Here is a 7306-nt window from a genome sequence, read left to right as displayed (position 1 = left end):
TAAGGGTCATCTACATAGAAGTTGTAGATGGTCGTGGAGTCTTAAGTCGTAGGAAACCAACCAATCACAATCAAATATAAGGAGAATATTCGATTGGAATTGGTCAGTTTCCTACGATTTAAGACTCCACGACTGTCTACGACTTCTATGTAGAGGATCCTTTAGTGGCAATTCCCACTCCCAGCGGCCCGCGCGCCATGTGATCGGTGGGGACGGTAGGTTGTATATTCGATAGCTGTAGGCCGGCCGGACGCGCTTATTCGGCTATCTTTAAACGTTAATGTCTCGTTAACTATTGCGCAAACTACAAAATGGTATAAGAATTTTCGATTCAGTTCGGTCCGTTCTACCTGCTCGTGAAAGGAATCGCGATAATTTTCAAACACCCTGTATATATCTCCAAATTTTCTATGCCTGGAGAATGTTCAAGTAATTTCTTATTCATGACAAAAGAATTATGTTCTGTTTATTGTACTGTTTCACTATTTAACTATTTTTAATAAAAAAATTGAGAGAAAAAGGGCTACGAGCCAAAGAGTTAGTACGTTAGAAATATAAATTTAAAAAAACACAGTATAAATATGTCATTTAGTCAGAATATAAACTTTAATTTACCGACAATAAACAATAGAACACAAACGTTTCGATCCCTGTTGGATCATTATCAATGTTAATACACAAAAATAGAACGGTGAAAATATTACAAAGTTAAAATATATAAAAATTACAATTTGCTCTCAATCGTAAGCAATAATATAATAAAACTCACAGTTGTTTAATATAATAAAATTCGCTCAGTATGAGTTGAAAGTTATAAGAACGTTGTAATTGGTAACAATGTGTGCTTCCGGTTATTAGTTGTAAATTAAAATAATTCGTATCTGTTAAAAATACATAAATATTTTAAACATATAATATTGAGTGTATAAAATAAAACGCAAAGTATAAAAATATAATATATGAGGCAAAAAATAAAATTAAAAATTAACAATAAAAAAGTATTCTAAGATTTTACTAGCAGCAAACAAATTAGTTAGTCGTAATAATAAAAATTATGTGATATATAGTTACTAAGTAAAAAATATATAATTAAATTTAGTAATAATTAAAATAACGGATAATAGATACCTTGTAAATCGTGTGTCAGTATAATATAAAATTCTCTATTTTCAGACAATGCGATGAGAGTGGAATAGTCATATCTCTAGTATGTTCAGAGACAATGTGAAAATGACAAATTATTGTAAGAAGGTTGAGATAGTAAAACAGAAGCAAGGGATACATGAGAGTGGGAAAAATAAAGTAGAGGGAAAAAATGAAAGAGGAAAGAAGGGAAGTAAGAAAGGAAGGAAAACAGTTAAGAAGGAGAAAGAGATTGAATAATTTGAGAGTAAGAATCAGGTAATGATTCAGTATCGTTCATTTTATTTAGACCTTGTTTCTGTCTTTTAATGTGAATCATTTCAGATACTAATCTCTTATTATAAAAAGACTAGCAATCTAAAATTTTCACATCATCCCATCTAAAATTGTGGTCTAAATTGATACGATGATCGGTTATGACAGTGGGAGAACCAGTATTCCTTCTAATATCAGATTTATGTTCATGTAATCTCGTACTCAATTTTCTTTTGGTCTGACCAACGAGCTCGCCTCACAATCATCGCAGGAAATTTTATATACAACGTTCTGGTTGGACAAAAATTCAAACTTATCCTTTCCTCTCTTAATAAGATGTTTTAATGTGTTAGGAATGGTAAAAGCTAGTTTACAATGAAACATACTGGAAATCGGAAGTAAACTCTCTGAGATAGATTTGATATGGTAAAACAAAAGGAAGTTCCTTCTTAACTGTTTTCCTTCTTTTCTTACTTCTTTTCTTTCCTCTTTTATTTTTCCCTCTATTTTATTTTTCCCACTCTCATGTACCCCTTCCTTTTGTTTTACCATTTCAACCTTCTTACAATAGTTTGTCGTTTTTCATATTGTCTCTGAACATACTAGAGATATGACTGTTCCACTCTCATTGCATTGTCTGAAATTATAGAATTTTATATTATACTGATACAAGATTTACAAGGTATATATTATCCGTTATTTTAATTATTACAAAATTTTATTATATATATTTTACTTATTAACTAGATATCATATAATTTTTTATTTTTACGACTGAATAATTTGTTTTTTTTTCTTGTTAAATCTTAGAATACTTTTTTATTGTCAATTTTTAATTTTATTCTTTGTCTCATATATTATATTTTTATACTTTTCGTTTTATTTTATCTACTCAATATTATATGTTTAAAATATTTATGTTCTTTTTAACAGATACGAATTATTTTTATTTTATAATATAATATACTATAGGACCGTACATATGATAACACAAACTACAGAAAATCAAAGCCTTACACGGTCTAGCTGGATCTTAATGCTTGTATGATTCTTATGTGAATTTATATACTACGTATGTAGTCCCACAGAAACGCGCGCCGAAAAATTTCCGGTCTTGAAACGCTAACTCTACTAAAATACCGAGGTAATATTTTTCGCAATAAGAATTAATTATTTTACAGATTTTAATATGTTATTCATCATTATTAAGATCGTTTCGAAGATGCGAATAAGCATCAAAAATTTGTTAAATTGCTAGTCAATTTAACTCGTGATATTACTGCGGTAGTTTAGTAGAGTTAGCGTTTCAAGACCGGAAATTTTTCGGCGCGCGTTTCTGTGGGACTACATACGTAGTATATAAATTCACATAAGAATCATACAAGCATTAAGATCCAGCTAGACCGTGTAAGGCTTTGATTTTCTATATTTTTATTTTACAACTGATAACCAGAAGTATATATTGTTACCTATTACAACGTTCACATAACTTCCAACTTATTCTGAGCAAATTTTATTATGTTAACTACTGTGAGTTTTATTATATTTTTACTTGCGATTGAGAGCGAATTGTAATTTTTTAAAATTTTAACTTTGTAATAATTTTACAGTTTTATTTTTGTATATTTATCATTGATAATGATCCAACAAGGATCGAAACGTTTGTTGTTTATGTTAAATTGTTTATTGCCGGCACATTAAAGTTTTGTATTCTGACTAAATGACATATCTATACTGTGTTTTTTTTAAATTTATATTTCTAACGACTAATTCTTAGGCTTATAGCCCTTTTTCTCTCAATTTTTTTATGTACTAACTCTTAGGCTCGTAGCCCTTTTTCTCTCAATTTTTTTAATTTATTGAGCCTTATTACTATTATATTTTTATTTTTAATAATATTTTAAGATATATTTCTTCTGTTTAGTATAAGTAGTTTAAGAATGTATAAATATACATTTGATATCCAATTTTTATTTGAATTAATGTGTAATAAATGTTATAGATTATTGTATTTTATTGTTTTCCCTAACACTATTTATTTTTTTGGATGATGTAAAAAGATACTTAATATATATAAAATATATATACATAATTATTCTTTATAGGTTTAAAGCATCAGAAATATATTTAACTCTCAGCAGACATGAAAAGTTTTAAATTCATTAGTATAAAAATATTATTAATTAACAAAATATAATTAACAAATATAAAAAATAAAACTTTTTTGTTATGTAAACTATTTTGATTAAAATCAATGTTTTATAATGTTAACAAATTAAACGAGAATTATTCACAGAATGTTCGCCGAGAGTTCATATATTACATCATATATTACAATTAAATTAATTTAAGATTAATATGCACTTTAAATAATTTTATTCACTGACAAGGATAATGCAATTATTACGATTATAATTATTGAAAAAATATTTAATATTTTGTTGTTGACAATAAAGATGAGAATTAATGAAAATGTTCGATTAATTTTAGAGTAAGATTTTAATGGTTATAAAAAAATAATATCGTCAGTGAATCGAATTCCAAAGACACCTTTGCTATTTTTTTCTTTACTAGTCGCGTGGGATCATAACAACCCCATTTATTTTTATATATTCTATTTATTGTACAAAGGGCGCTGAGTAAAACAAATTTGCAAACATATGAGTAAAAGTGGAATTGGAATTAAACAGAAGCTCATAATATAACAATTAGTTTTTATTATCAAATCCTTGCATATGAAATATTGGATTTTAAAAGTTCTAAATAACGCTAATAAAACTTTTCAGCTGCATATGTGATGCATGAAATATCTTACCATTTAATTTCAATTTTGAGGCTTTGATAATCGATTCTGTAATAGTTCTAATCAATTCAGTTTTTAATCAATTTATACCAGTTTGGTACCAACTTTGTTAAAAATAAATGTGTCACACATATATATATATATATATACACATATTGTATACACAGGGTGTCCCGTAAGTTTTTGCCAAGCGCTTTTGTGTAGATAGAGCGGACTAAACTGAGTCGAAAAGCCCTCTAGCATTTTGCAATTTTCGCGATGGTTAACGAGATATTACTAAAAATCGCTAAATATTGATTTTAAATAATTTTTTACTCAAATACTATCGTACAGAGAAATAAGCAAGAGACAAAAATTGTTTATTTTTTTCTCATAAAGTTCTGAGAATTTTTTCAGAATTTTTTAATACCGTACTTTGTCATGTTAGTAAAAATAAGAAAATGCAGTACTAAAAAGTAAATAAAAAATTTTGAAAAAATTCTTAAACCGTACAGACTTGTAGCAGAACGCCGTCGCGATAAAGACTGAGTGCAATATGAATAATATCTCGAACGCTGCCACGAATATCAACGCATAAAATCACGTATAAACTTGTAACAGAACGTCGTCGCGAACGTCGTTGTGAACAAAACGTGTGCAGTGTGGACGGTGTCTCGAACGCTGCTGTGAACATTAGACATAACATCACATCGGACCGATCGGCTGAGAGTCGCTACATCAAAGAAATAATCGCAACATTCCTGTTTAGCTGCGTACAGACTTGTATCAAGAACCGCGAACAAGTCGGTGCAGTGGCGCCACACAGTGGGCCAGACGACCCGAAATCTTGGCCAGAATTCAAAATGTTGATGGATTGGCATAAAATTCGGTCTCTCTCTCTCTCTCTCTCTCTCTCTCTCACTCACTCACTCACTCACTCACTCACTCACTCTCCCTCCCTCCCTCCCTCCTTCCCTCTCTCTCTCTCCCTCTCTCTCTTTCTCTCTCTCTCAGGGTTTTGGGGTCACTGATTTCGAATCCGAACTCAAAATTTAGAAATTCAAAATGGCGGATCCAACATAGCTAACGAGAATGCTAAAAATGCTTCAATTGCTGTTAAATTTGATATTCAGGGATTTTTGGAATCGCTGATTTCGAATCCGAACTCAGAATTTAGAAATTCAAAATAGTGGATCCAAAATGGCGGCCGATTTTCTATAATAATCGTCTAATTTTTATGAAATTAAATATATAACGGTTTTTTGGATCGCGCGCGCGCGCTAATTCCGAATTTGATGTCAGAATTTTATAATATCAAATGGTGGATCCAAAATGGCGAACCGAAAATGCAAAAACCAGTAAATTTTTAATGAAAACTTTTTCTCAGGGTCGTCGGTTAGACATTACAATTTTTAAAATTACAGATGATGGATCCAATATGGCTAACTTCAAAGTGAACATTTAATAAAATTTGGAGAAAAATGTTTCAATGTAAATTTAAATTACTACCGCTCTTTGCCGTACCCAGAGTCACGAATCGAGGATGTGGCGGATATTGACTCCATTTTGCAGTTTTTTATTTTTACTTTTTTTGTATTTTATTTTTTAATTCTTTTTGTATTTTATTTTTTATTTTTTTTTTGTATTTTAGTTTTATTATTTTTATATTTTTAACATTTTTTTAAACTGGTTAATTAGTATTCAAGCGTAATTACAAATCTCCTTTCACACTGCTCTTCATGAGTCAACTCCGTATCATGCAAACTTTCGTAAAAATTATCATTTACTTGACATTCCTAAGTTCGACCAATTATGTATTCTTTTTCTCAATCAAACGAGACCGAGAAAGAGGATGACTCAAGCGGTCTTACAAATTTTTACGAAAGTTTGCATGATACGGTCATTTGACTAATGAAGAGCAGTATGATGAAGATTTATAATTATGTTTGAATAATAATTAATTAAACAATTTTCAAAAATGTTTAACTACATTCAAATTTTAAAATAAAAAAATTAAAAAATCGATATATATTACTGAATTTCATAAAAATTAGACAATTATTATAGAAAATTGTTCGCTATTTTGGATTCACCATTTTGAATTGTGCAATTCTGACATCAGATTCGAAATCAGCGATCCGAAGAACCGTACATGACCATAATTTTTCATAATTTTATCAAAATTTTGGAGTAAATGGATTTTTGGTCACTTATTCAAGTCTCTTGGCTTACTCGCTGTAGTAGTGGGAAAATAAATACATATCTTTAGTAACGAGCAAAAATAGCAAAAAGTAGCAGCTTGTTCGCGTCAACTATATTCATACGAACAAAACAGTATAAAAAAAATTAATTCTGAGGCCGCGCAGGTCGGCACGATGGATTTGTGTTAAGTCATAGTCTATTTAAATCAGAAATATTCGCGTAAATAGCTCTGCCACAGAAAGTAGTGCTAATATTTAGATAAATAAATGTATAGCATTATTATTTGTCCATTTTTAAAACAAATACGACTTTTAAACATTTAATTTATAAAGTTTATATTTATAGTTTTAATATTTTTTATTTTAAAGATAGGTCTGAAATTATCACCTGTATTTTGTAATCAAGCGGCTATTCCTCGAAACCTGTTACCAAAACCTTATTATACAGTTCATTTATATGTTCTCTGAGATATTCTTATAACACATGAAATATTGTTTACAGTAAATTTTAAACTCGACTTTTGGCCAGTTTTTCTGTAAAGTTGATAGTATTTGAGTAAAAAATGATTGAAGACCAATATTCGACAATTTTTAATAATTAATATCTTGTTAATTATTACGAAAATCGCAAAATGGTAGAGGACTCTTTGATTCAGTTTAGTCCGCTCTATCTAAAAGCTCTTGGCAAAAACTTACGAGACACCTTGTATATATACAGGGTGTTTGAAAATTATCGGCTAATTGATCACGAGTAGGTAGAACGGACCGAATTGAATCGAAAAATCTTATACCATTTTGTAGGTTTAATAGTTAACGAGATATTAACGTTTAAAGATAGCCGAATAAGCGCGTCCGGCCGGCCTACTCTGCTGCCGAATATACAACCTACCGTCCCCACCGATCGCACGGCGCGCGGGCCGCTGGG

The 7306-nt window shown here is 29.9% G+C and overlaps 1 protein-coding gene across 1 annotated transcript in view; it reads left to right on the top strand.

Moving 5' to 3' along the window:
* Positions 1-7306, top strand: part of Nmnat (nicotinamide mononucleotide adenylyltransferase) — a 21519-nt gene that overhangs the window by 9482 nt on the left and 4731 nt on the right. The window lies entirely within an intron of this gene.

Source organism: Trachymyrmex cornetzi, unplaced genomic scaffold, assembly GCF_001594075.2.
Source record: "Trachymyrmex cornetzi isolate Tcor2-1 unplaced genomic scaffold, Tcor1.1 scaffold1059, whole genome shotgun sequence".
Classification (NCBI taxonomy): Eukaryota; Metazoa; Arthropoda; class Insecta; order Hymenoptera; family Formicidae; genus Trachymyrmex; species Trachymyrmex cornetzi.
Note: the sequence above shows the minus strand (reverse complement) of the source record. Positions and strands in the feature narration are given on the sequence as shown.